The following is a 12607-nucleotide window of genomic DNA, read 5'->3' on the forward strand; positions in this document are numbered from 1 at the left end:
GTAGTGGGAGTGAAGGCATGGGTGTTCCTGCTGGGGTGGTATTATGAAGTGTAGTGGGGTAGCTGCACCACAATTAGTATGGGTAGCTAAAGCTGCGATTAGGACAGCAGCATTAATGGCAGAGACATAGGGTGAGGGCTGCACCACTGCAGGCAAGGCAGTGGTGGAGGCAGTATTAGAGGCAGTGATAGTGGTAATGAGACACCTAGCAGCATTTGTAACTGATGCGTCAAGGTGAGTAAGGGGTGCAGCTGTGGGCATGGCAGTGTTGGACGTGGTGGCATTAGCACATGTATCAACATTTGTGGGGGCAATGGGACACATGTCAGCAGTTGTGGTGGCAATAGGGCACAAATCAACAGTTGTGGTGGCAATGGAGCACCTAACAGCATAGGAGGTGGCAATAGGGCACATATCAACAGTTATGGCGGCAATGGGGCACATAGCACCATTAGTAGCGGTTTCAAGATCGATAGGGGGAGCGGCTGCAGTTGCGGGCATCATGGCAGTAGTGACGGCATGCAAATCAAGTTTTGTTGCAGAATCATGGATGGCAGCAAGAAAGTTAGGGAGCATAGTAGCTGTATTGTCCTTGTACAGCACGGGTCCCTGGAGAGGACTCTGGGCAGAGGCGAGCGGCCAAGGGGTGAATGCCCAACACCTGGAGGTGGCAGAAACTTTAGTTTTGGTGGAGTTGGGGAGAGAGACTGCATGAGCTCTGGGGGTGAAAGCAGCATAGCTCGACCAGCCGGCGTTAATATATGTGCACATGCGTATGATACCGTGCTGGAGGAGAGGTTATAGCTGGAGGCAAATCGAGTGGGATCCCTCACTGGAGGACGTTCTGAGACAGCATGTGGCAAGGATGCTTTGTGTAAGGGGACAATCAAGTTCAGTTTGGAGGGCTTGTTGATGGTGCTGCCGATCATGTCTGGCTGCCGGTTCCAGGATGAGGGCTTGCGGCTACTGCGGTGAGGATACACAGAGTCAGAGTTTGGCAAGGTGCGAGGCTGTAGGTGTGGGGTCATATGAAAGCATATGATGAGTAAGGTCGTATCACATTCTTCGGTGCAGATTCTAATTGCGGTCAAGTGTGGAGGGGATAGGTGCATGTTGTGCAGTTGCATGTTTTGTAGTGGTGAGGTCTGTTGGCGGACTTCTTGGCATCTATGTCATGAAGGCATTCCGCTGTTCAACTGACTGGCATAGAATGCAGCGGGTGCAGGATACGCGGTCAGAGTGCAAGGGACTTTAACAAGTGGGTGCAGAGCCTGCTTTGTATTACAAGGCTCTGCTGCATATAGCATTTTGCACGGTGGGAGCAAGGGTGTCGGGTGGCAGTGGTATGTATTGAGCAGCTACCAGGTTGATAATGTAGACAAGTTTTGGATGTGTATGGCTTGGGGGGCTTAACCGACGCAGAGCTTGCAGCCTTTGCAAGTGGATTACCCTTAACTGTCAGCAAATGGTCCCGTTGGGCATGCATTGAGACCTCACAACGTGCCTCCCCAGACTTTATCAGGCTCTTGCGTTCAGGGAGTATGTCCACAGACACCCACGGACATCGTAGGGAGCAGCGGAGAGCTGCAAAGAGGCTCAGTGGCCTTGTGGTTCAGCCTTTGGGGACGGCCAGCTTTGCCTTCCGGCTCAGATGATCCAATGGCATTAAAGGTTGTGGTAGCCAATCGAACAGAGACCTACTACTCCTAATTTGACAAAGCGCTTTGGCAATAGGGTCTACGTAAGGTGTTCAATCCTACCGATGTTAACTCATACATTGCACATTTCGGCAGTTAAAATAATGAACTCTTCTTTCCTCAGGACAAAACTGTGTAATGGCATACCCTGTGAGAAAAACGAAAATGAAAACTCACTATACATTACTCAAAAAGTATTTAAAAAAAGAAAACATTGGTTGCCAAAGGCCACTCCACATGGCAGAGAGTACCGCAGGCATGCAGTTAAATGAAAAGCTAGTAAGGAGTTTAAAAACCAGAGTGTGTGTGGAACCGATACCATCAGAAGGGGCCAGCCGGAGACTAACTGCGTGAAGACAGCACATACAGAGCCAGTGAGAGCGGAGAACAAACTAATGGAGGGCCCTCTGCTCATCACCTGTTTCCCAGAGTATGGAGAGCCTGTGCTGCTGATCTTCAACAGACTGTGTATGAGACTCAAAAGGGCAGCATAGGCAAAAGCCTAAAAAGAAGAGGCATACTGACCTCTAATAAGGGTCAAGTCTAAAGAAAGCCAAGAGTTGTGGTGCAGAACTATATTGAATTTTTTATCCTGATTTATGTTTTATTCATTGTGCATTTGTAAGGTACTTAAACATAAAGTAAATTGGGTTTCAAAGCTCCCACAGGGCAACAGAGAGGGAACATGGGAATGAAAATCAGATACGACAATTAAAGACAGAGGCGGACCAACTAGGCCTTGTGAGCATTCAGAAGGTGCAAGTGCAGAGAGAGAGGGAAGGGAGTAGGGGGCGAGTGCTAGGTGCCCCCAGAGGGAAAAGCTGAGGAGTGAGCAGCTGTAAGTGCTTAGGTGAGTGGCCACCTGCTAATAAATAAGTAAGTGCAGTCCTGTGGTGGCATAGGCCAGTGAGAGCCAAGGCGAGTGCCAGGAGCGATAGAGTGAGAAAGATACAGCAGTCTCAGTAGGAAAAAGATCAAGAAGGGAAACAATCCAAATGTGAGTCCAGCGGTCTCAGTAGGAAAAAGATCAAGAAGGGAAACAATCCAAATGTGAGTCCAGCGGTCTCAGTAGGAAAAAGATCAAGAAGGGAAACAATCCAAATGTGAGTCCAGCGGTCTCAGTAGGAAAAAGATCAAGAAGGGAAACAATCCAAATGTGAGTCCAGCGGTCTCAGTAGGAAAAAGATCAAGAAGGGAAACAATCCAAATGTGAGTCCAGCGGTCTCAGTAGGAAAAAGATCAAGAAGGGAAACAATCCAAATGTGAGTCCAGCGGTCTCAGAAGGAAAAAGATCAAGAAGGGAAACAATCCAAATGTGAGTCATCCAAACTGGATGAGGTGGCCAATAGGTGGAAAAACACTGGCAACACTTAGCATGTCCTTTATCTGTAGATCCAATTGACCAAGCAATCTCTACTCTCTAGAATAAAACATCTTCCAGCCCTGATAGATTCAAACCTATTTTCTATAAGACCTTTAAATCACAACTCATGGGACCTTTGGAGGTACTGTTCCAGTCTTTATGACAGTTGCTATGTGTGAAACCATATTTGGCAGAATCCACTACTTCTTTGCTGTGCAATCAGACAAGAAAACACTTGATTGCAGCTCTTTCCTCTCCAGTAGCCTATTAAATGTTGATGGCAAAATATACTGAAAGATATTAGCCTGGCATATTATGATGGACTTTTCTTGTAGAACCTGAGCGGATGGGATTCATCATTGTTAGGAATACAAATGATATTTGATTCGTCCTAGTTCTGATTGATTGAGCCAAAGACTTGAGTGTCCTTTTAGGATTATTAGAGTTAGATGCAAAGAAAGCTTTCAACAGACTGTATTGGCATTATATTTACAAACTTCTCCAAGCTTTCACCTTTGGCCACACATTTATCTTACAAATGTCAAGGTTTCATAATCCTGCAAACAGACTGCAAATAAATGGGTTACCGCTACAAGGTAAGGCACTGCTGCCCCATGTCCCTGTTCGTATTTGTGCTTCCATTGGAGATTTTTGATCAAAGGATAAGGGAGCAGGAACATATTCATGGTATACCTAAAGCGAAGAGCCCTGCTAAAATGGCTATATTGTGGACAATTATGTTTTTTTGCACAACAGACATTCAACACACACTTCCTGCTGTGATGTTGGAATTAAGAGAATTTGAGATTGTCTCTGGCGAGGTGGAAAACACTGCTAAATCAAAGGGTTTCAATGTTTTGGTAACCCCAAAGGTTATGGATACGGTTGAAACCCAATATCTTTTGGGTGGTACTGCTGAGCAGCCTGCAGGAAGTCTACTTTGTACCAAAAATCTGTGTTTTTCTGGCAAATTGGTTAAAAAAAGTGCCTGCTTAACAATAAATTAATTACCTCCAGACCACTGCTTTGTCTCCCTGAGCTCAGAGACCTGCATTCTAGGTGCTGCTCAGCCGAGTGCGACAGGTGTCTTACCGTTTTCTAGCCCGGGGAGCCTTTGTCTGGGACGGCTGAAGACTGGGTATGCTCTCGCGGGCACCAATATTCAGAATTTACTTAGCATAGACTGGAAAAAGCCCATTTGGCTGCAGACCAACGACCTATAATCCTTTCGCCTGCTCCCCTTGGCGGAGGGGCACATACCCGTGCTACCGCATGGAGGTGGGAAATGCACTGAGTGCTGAGTCTTGGATCTCACATCTGTGACTGGTGATGACTCGGACCAACCAGCCACCTCTGTGCCGCGGCGGGCAATCTGGCTGATTGAAGGTAGAGCTCAGAGGATGTGTGGATAACATGTTGCTGCAAGCCATTATACAACAGACCACCTTACAGTGCACTGTCTTGCTGAGGTAGTATGGATATTGATATTTTATTTCTATCGCGCTCGTACACAAGTGTTTCAGAGCGCGACAAGGCAAGGGAGGGGAACAGGGGAGAACAAAACAACGATCTTACTAGGCCCAGTGACATTGAGAACGTGCAAGTGCATGGGAGAGGGGGCGGGGAAAAGTGCATGGAAGGGGGGAGAAGTGGAAAGTGCGAAGCAAAGGAGAAACAGATAAATAATAATAAATAAATAATAAAATCAACAAACAGTGGTAGTGCAGTCATCAATTTGCAAGTGCTAGGTTTAAGGCTACAGACAGGGAAGGTCTGATAAGTGCAGGAAGAAAAAGGGGGGGGCTGTATGGGTACGGATACAGGACAGAGGGTGGCCAGGTGCACGGTGCCAAGAGAGAACAGATCAGCAGGGCAGAGGGAGAGCGAAGGCAGAACAAAAGAGGAAGGTCTTGAGGTGCTTCCAGAACCGGACATGGTTCTCCTCAAGTTTTAGAGAGGGAGGGATGCTGTTCCAGAGGGTGGCCCCAGCCGAAGACAGAGATCTACCCCTAGCTTGTTTCTTTGAAAAACGACTGACCCTCAGGGAGTTAGAGGTAGAGGAGCGAAGAGCTCGAGAGGGGTTTACAATAGTCCAACCTAGAGACCACCAGAGCTTTGGAGACCATGAGCTTCTGGGGTAAGGAGAGGAAAGGCAGAGAACCTCTGAGGAGGTGCAGTAGGAAGTTTGACTTTTTAGAGACCTCAGAGATGTGGGTGGAGAAGGAAAGTGTGGAGTCAAAGAAGACCCCGAGGTTCTTAGCCTCGCAGGTGGGGATAGGAGGAGGAACAAGGGAAGCTGGCCAGAGAGTGAGGGGAAAGGATGGTGAAGGCGTGCCGATGAGGAGGATCTCCGTCTTGCTGGCATTCAGACAAAGATCATTGGTGGCACACCAATCTTAAATGGCAGTTAGGCAATCAGAGATGAGAGAGGAAGAGGAGGTGGGCGAGGGCAGCCTGGACATGAGTTGAGTGTTGTTAGCGCAACACTGGAAATTTGAGCAGAAAATGGCAATGCAGTGGGTGAGAGTTGCCAGGTATTGGTTGAAAAGCCAGGGCAAGAGGTTTGACCCCTAGGAAACACCACAGGTAGAGAGGAAGATAGATGATAGGAAGGACCCAAGTTGGACCTGGGAGGGTCGATCAGAGTGGAAAGAGGTCAGCCAGGCCAGACCCTGATCAGTGATACCCAGGTTATCACAGAGATGGTTGAGCAGGATGGTATGGTTGACCATATCGAAGGCAGAAGAGAGATCAAGGAGGATGAGGACAGAGGGAATGTTAGAGTCAAGGTTGGAGAGCAGATCTTCACGTATGTTCAGGAGAGCAATTTCCGTGCTTCTGTACCTGTTTGGGCTCTGCTGCCACAGGCTGCTGTGGAGGCAGACGACTGCCTGCTGGCGCACAGACACTCTGAGAGGCAATGAAGAGCTAGCTACCAAGACCATTCTGGGAGGTGCCAGGCCTGCGGAACATCACCGCTATATTGTTGTCTTGGGTGCTGAGAGATGGTTGACTGGGTGGCCTTCCAGTGCACTGTAACACTCCCTAACACACCTGGAGATGTGTTGCACTACATGCTGCAGATGATATATTATACAGCGCACAGCGTATTAACTCTTGCACAGAGCTTTCTATGGAGCCAATCACTGACCATTCACAATTACCAATAATAAGTGGCAGGGCAACATGGAAGTTCTGACGGGCAGGTCTGAAAATGCCCATGACGAAGAAAGAACAAGCCAACAGAACACATGCAAAACATCCGATAGCCAACATTTACCCAACATCATGCAGGCAAGCTTTTTGTTAGTAAACTCCAAAATGTAATGACATCACAGCAAACATATACTCACTGAGAGCAAAATGGAGAAGAAAGCATGAGACTCACTGAAGTGGAAAATAGAGTCAGCTTGGTGAAGGATGATACGGCTTTTGTTAAACCTGATGTCATGAGAATAACTAGAGATCTAAAGCACAATAGGGCAAAATGTGAGGACCTTGAATCCTGCTCCCGGCACAACAATGTTCACATAATTGGTGTGCCAGAAATTGCTGCTAATGGCTCCATGGAAGGGTTTGTGGGAACGCTGCCGCCGGAAGTGCTAGGCAGACGACCTTTGTTGCAGCACCACATGGTGGTGCACACTCACCTCACCCTAACATCCAGTCCTAAGTCGGGCGCAGCTATGAGACCAATCATAGCCTGCATATTACAGCGACCGGTTACTACATCTGGCCAGAGAAAAGGGAAAGTTAAGGCTTGGTTCCCAACATAATCGACATCGTCTCAGACTTCTCAGCGTCAGTGCAACCCGAGATCAAATTGTTCATTGTAGTCAAAAAGTTACTAGGCGAAAGATCCATAGCAAGGAATGCTTTATCCTTACATATGCATACTCTCCACTAGTTCTTTTCTTCATTCTTGCAATCCTGTATAGTCAATAACCTAAGGGCACCTGCATGATACTGTAACTGTCCAATGTATTATGCTTAGGTCCAGATGTGACCAGTTAGACATGGCTCATGCGGTCTCCTCCATGCAAGGTTCAATTACATTCTATTATGTTTTGGGCTAACACTGCTTTAATAGGGAAAGCAATGAGGGTGGGTTTCGGGTTACTGGGTGAGACATTCTAGTAAGAAATGCTAAGTTGCACTTTAATAGGGTTAGGTTCATAACTGTTTCAAGCCAAATGCCTACATGTATTTGCTGATGAAGTACGCTAACCTGAATATAATATGTTGGCATGTCAGAGGTACAGGAAACACAATTGATATGATAGGATAGGTTATTTATAATAGGCTTAATACCCAGAGGTTTCTAAGCGTGGACCCGGGGATCGAACCTGTTTGCTCCATGTCGTCTTGCTTCCAAGGCGAGCACGTTGCCCCTGAGCTATCCTTCCGAGACCGCGAAGACTATTGACATACATTGAACGAAACAAGATCAATATTTTTATACAAAAAACACATGCTCTTGATAAAGCTAATATTAATTTTGACAAAAACTGGGTAAGCAATAGATACTACACATCATATCCCTCACAAGCCAGGGAAACTTAGATCATCATTCATAAATCCTTACAGTTTTTGTCTATTGAGTCACTTGTTGAGCCCCATGGCATATATGTGATAGCCCACGACAGACTGAAAAGTCCTGAACTACTATTAGTAAACATGTACAGCCCAAATATTGATGCTCCCGACTAGCTGCTGACTACTACAGTGAGATGCTGAACAATTGTGATGCTTTTTCATACATTTGTAATTTACAGGATGCACAACAGTTTTTGAAGCAAATGTTTAATATTTGTATATATTTGCTTGTTTTTTAGACGTATTATCTGCTGTTTATTCAATAAGCACCCTACACTAACTTCGGACGAGCTGACATCTATAGTATTTCTCTATTCTGTCCACTAGAACATGCCCGCCGTCTGACACACATATTCCAGCAGTTGTAGCAGGCCGTCTTTTATATAAATCGCATAAATGCTTATGTGAGTTGTGCTGCTCGCGCTATGGACTGGCTGGTTAATCAACACAAACACATGATGGAGCTTACACGTTACACAGAGCACTCAGTTTGCAACAGGCTAATATAAAAGATATGCGTCTCATAGACTTAATGGTTGTTTTCCACAATGCCAGACATGTTTAAAGCGGTTCCATTTTCTATGTTTTATCTTTTATTTTTCCACCATCCAGTTTCTGCTTTCAGTGATTCTGTTGGGTGCACCCCAATGGTGTGTGTACTCTAGGTGGAGGGGTCTCTTATAAAAAATAAAACAATTTGGGCATACTGTAATTAAATTTAGTTTTCCCACCTTTCACAGGTCGAATTCTCTGTCCTTGATGAAAATTACTCCAAAATGCTGATAGGCCAAATAGATGTTTTCAAGTTTTTTTTAGACAGTGATTTAAAGCCCTTGTTTCTATTTATTTTTTTGTATACATTTTTTTTTAAATCCCTTTTGTTTTAGTTACTCTCACCCCGAGGAAGACCTTCACATGTTTCAGTATACATCGAAACCGGTTGGCTTGAGTGATGATGATTAAATTATTCACCTAGAAAATTATTTGAGGACTTCGTTAATTAATTCGACAAGTTCTGAAGGCGATGCTAATCTAGTTTTTTTCTTTGATGAATGCAAGCCATAATAGACTCCTTCATCTGATTATGATTATTCTAAAATTATATTGTAAAGAATAATTCTTCCTTTTTCTGTGTGTGTAATGTGTTGTCTCTTTTTGCCATTCATATGTGTTCCATCTAATACATTGTATGCACTTTAAAAGATCCAAGGTCTCCTCATTGAGTTGTATGTGATTTGTCTAGAATATTGCATGCACTTGAAATATGTTATGCACTTTAACCACGCTGATATCCTTTTCAGTATGTTGCTTTTAAGATAAAGTCTCTTTTGCACTTTTTTCTTGTCTGTACTATGAATGTACTATGAATGTCAGAAATATTTATTGTTCTTTGAATAAAACTGTTTCATTCATTCATTGCCATTTGAATGTATCCCATAGATGCCTCTTTTCTGTTCACATGTTACATTTTCATACATCCCTTTAATATGGCATTATAGACCGGGGAAAGGGCCATTATCATCAGTATGTCTTTTGGAGCTTTAGTTGCTAAGTAAAAAGAAACTTTACTTTAATGTTCAAACATAGCTTTATTCGGCTTTGTGAACCATAAAAGCAACTTTACATCACATTATAAAATTTGAACATATTTAGAACCAGAAATACGACAGAAAAATTACATATATTGCCAGTACAACCGAGAACCTAAAAGTGTACATTTATAAGACATAAACAATCCATATCTAATATGTATATAAAACCAATTAATCAACAATTATTAGTTCTAAAAGGCACTTTGCACTTTACCAGGGAAACTTATCACTTATTTTACAAAATGGTACTGAGAGAGTATACAACGGCAAGCAGGTCAGTGGCCTCCGTAGAGTACACACCCCCACTGGAATGATTCACAACTTCAATTAAGTTACCACTTAAGGGCAGCACAGACAATACATGGATAATACCCAGTGAACATGGACACGGTTTGAAACGATATATAAAACACAGTGATAGACATAGTCACATCTACGAGCATGTCGGGTTACGATAAGATCACGGTGTATAACGATAAGTGCAAAGTACAGAATAAACACAAAGGAGATAAAAGTGACACAATCAACTGAAGGATTACATTTGCACCAGGCATAATTAATGGAGCAGATTCACAGATGCTATAACAAATGGGAATTACGATTTGCCATAACAAATGCACTAATGAGACTTTCTTGTTTATGTTTTGTCTTACCTGTTGATTGTATGTATGTAACTGTGGGCGCCCTGTATATTTTGAATTGACTAAATGTGTCACACACAACGTTAATATATGAAAATGATGCAAATATGCGAATATACAATATGTCTTTTTGTGTTTATGAATTAGTCACAACTTTATAATCAGGCTCTGAAGAAGGATTTTGAATCCGAAATGCATTAGCCACATAGGGTTGAATTTTATGCTTGCCTCAGCAACTGCCTAAATGGTCAAGCTATACTTTTTTAGCTTTGAGAAATTGAAATAAAACATGCATTTAAGAAAATAAAGGGTCTTAACATATCTACACTTGAATGAAAATGTATTGATTTACTCAACAAAATTGCTGAACCCAAAAGTGGGTAAAGGGTGTGCGGCCCACACCGAAGACTCAATAGTCTTGGGCTTTTCTTCTAGTTCACTTTTTTAGTGCCCTACACGGTGGCACTTGACAGTAGGCTGCATCCTACTAATGAACCTTTAATTGAAAATAACAGATGTATTGAACTATTACATATCGATACCAACAATAGCAGTGCACTCTCGCCCTCTTTTTGTGCCATCTTCTTAACCAAGCCCTATGTAGCAATTTTGAAATAAAATAGAATGCATTCAAATCATAAGTACTTTTGCAGAATGCCACAGTAACAGCAATCTGTCTAATTCCCCTCCTACAATGAAGAAGTGGTAGCAAGTAACATTCCCTCAGGCCCGAATATCCTGCGCAAAAAAATAGGAAGTGACTGATCGATTCCTCTAAGTTGCCATAAACTTTGCATTGTGTGTCAGGGGGATTTGAACATTTAGCTGTGAAACTAGCCACCTTTAGGGTATTTGTATGCAGTTGAAGGTATAGGGCTCGTGTGTAACCGGGTGCCACGCAATCTAAGTAAGGCTCAAACCCCTCTTCCTGCTTTGACAATATACACAAAGATCCCATGGGCAGCCCAGCACATGCCCTTTTCATGTTCCTAATTGATTCTTATTTGGACTTCCTTTTGACCAGAAGGCTGTCAGGTCCAGGCCCTGCAAGCATTTACAAACAAACCTAAGCCAAGGGAGGGAACCTGAACCAGAGACATGCTGAAGACTTGTTAGCGCTTCTCTATATTTACCAAGTCCTAGTGCGCTCCTTACTCTCGTCCAGTATGTCAAGGGTTTATTTTCTATAACTTCTGAGATAGGCTTCAGGTCACTTTCCCAACGTAAGCCAGCCATGGGGGCGCCCTTTGGTTGCATAAGTAAAGCCCTCAAAAATATATTATCAACCATGTTAATTTGGTCAAATACACAGTGACCCCATATTTGGACTCCATATGTGGTTGCCACCCAGGTTTGGGTCCTGTACAATTTTAGGGCAGGGGAGACTGCTCCCCTTCCACGACTGTTATAAAATCTGCGCATTCCACCACTTTACTTTTCTAGCATTGCCACAGCCTTAATGTGTTGGGCCGACCATGTCAGATCTGCAGACCTTTTCCCTAAATAATCATAAAACCGCACCTGCTCCAGGGGAAAGGCTTCATTTAAAATCCTCAATTTAACTTTCTTGCTACGTTTGCGGGCAAATAACATCACCTTTGTTTTTTCTGAGTTTAGTACCATTAAGAATTCTTTGCACTTCCTAATAAAATCTTGCAAATTGTGTCTCGGGCCCATGGGAGTGATAGATAATAAAACTGCATCATCTGCTTAATAAAGTGCATAGAATTTGTCCTCCCCTAATTTTGGTGGATCAAGACAGCAATCTAACTATTCTTCTATATTTACATTGATGTACAGGCAAAATAAGAGGGGGGGGCAGACACCCCTCTTTCCTGCAAAGGACTCAGTGATCTCGCCACCCAGCCCCCATCTCACTGATGCCCTGTTACCAGTGTAGAGGGACTAGATGTTGTCCTTTTTTCTCAGTATATATCATAACTTCCAGCAGGAAACGCTATTGAACCCTGTGCACATGTCCACGAATACTGCGTAAATTCTGGTGTGTTGTAAGGTGATATATTTGGACAGGACTACGCTCAGCATGAAACATTGGTCCATTATACTAATGCCGGGTGGAAACCTGGTCTGGAGATGGTTGATATGATTCAACTCAGTGGCCCAACATTGAAGTCGAATCAACAACACCTTAGCTTAGACCTTACCCACGGCGTCCTAGAGCAAAATAGGTCTGTAATTTTATCACCCTTCATAAAAAGGGGTATGATTATCACATCCAGTCAGGATTGAGGTACAAGCCCAGTCCTGCCAACAAAATCAAACACTCGAGCCATCAACGGGGCCCAGATAATCGGCTCATCCTTGAGCAGATCTATCGGAACACCGTCTGGCTTCGGGCCTTCCCACAACCAAGCCCTACAATAGCCTCTTCCATCTGTACAATTGTAAATATTGGATAAGCCACGCCACAGTGCACTTTAATATGTTGCTGGACCAATCCATATGACTCACCCTGTCCCTTTTGGTACAATTTAGTAAAATGTTGATACCATTCATTCGGGGAGATATGGCTGGCAACTGGTCCCGCTGTCTTCAAGACACGTCCTCCAACAACCTTCCAAAAGCTCACATGATCACCATTTGTACTACAATTTAGCAGTTCTTCGCATTTGCTTTGAACATACTGCGCCTTTTTTAGGGTAACCACTGCCTTGTATTTGGCCCGCAGATTCCTCAGGTAGGGCTTATCAATCGGAG

The sequence above is a fragment of the Ambystoma mexicanum genome, chromosome 3q (genome assembly GCF_040938575.1).
Source record: "Ambystoma mexicanum isolate Mex_15411 chromosome 3q, UKY_AmexF1_1, whole genome shotgun sequence".
NCBI lineage: Eukaryota > Metazoa > Chordata > Amphibia > Caudata > Ambystomatidae > Ambystoma > Ambystoma mexicanum.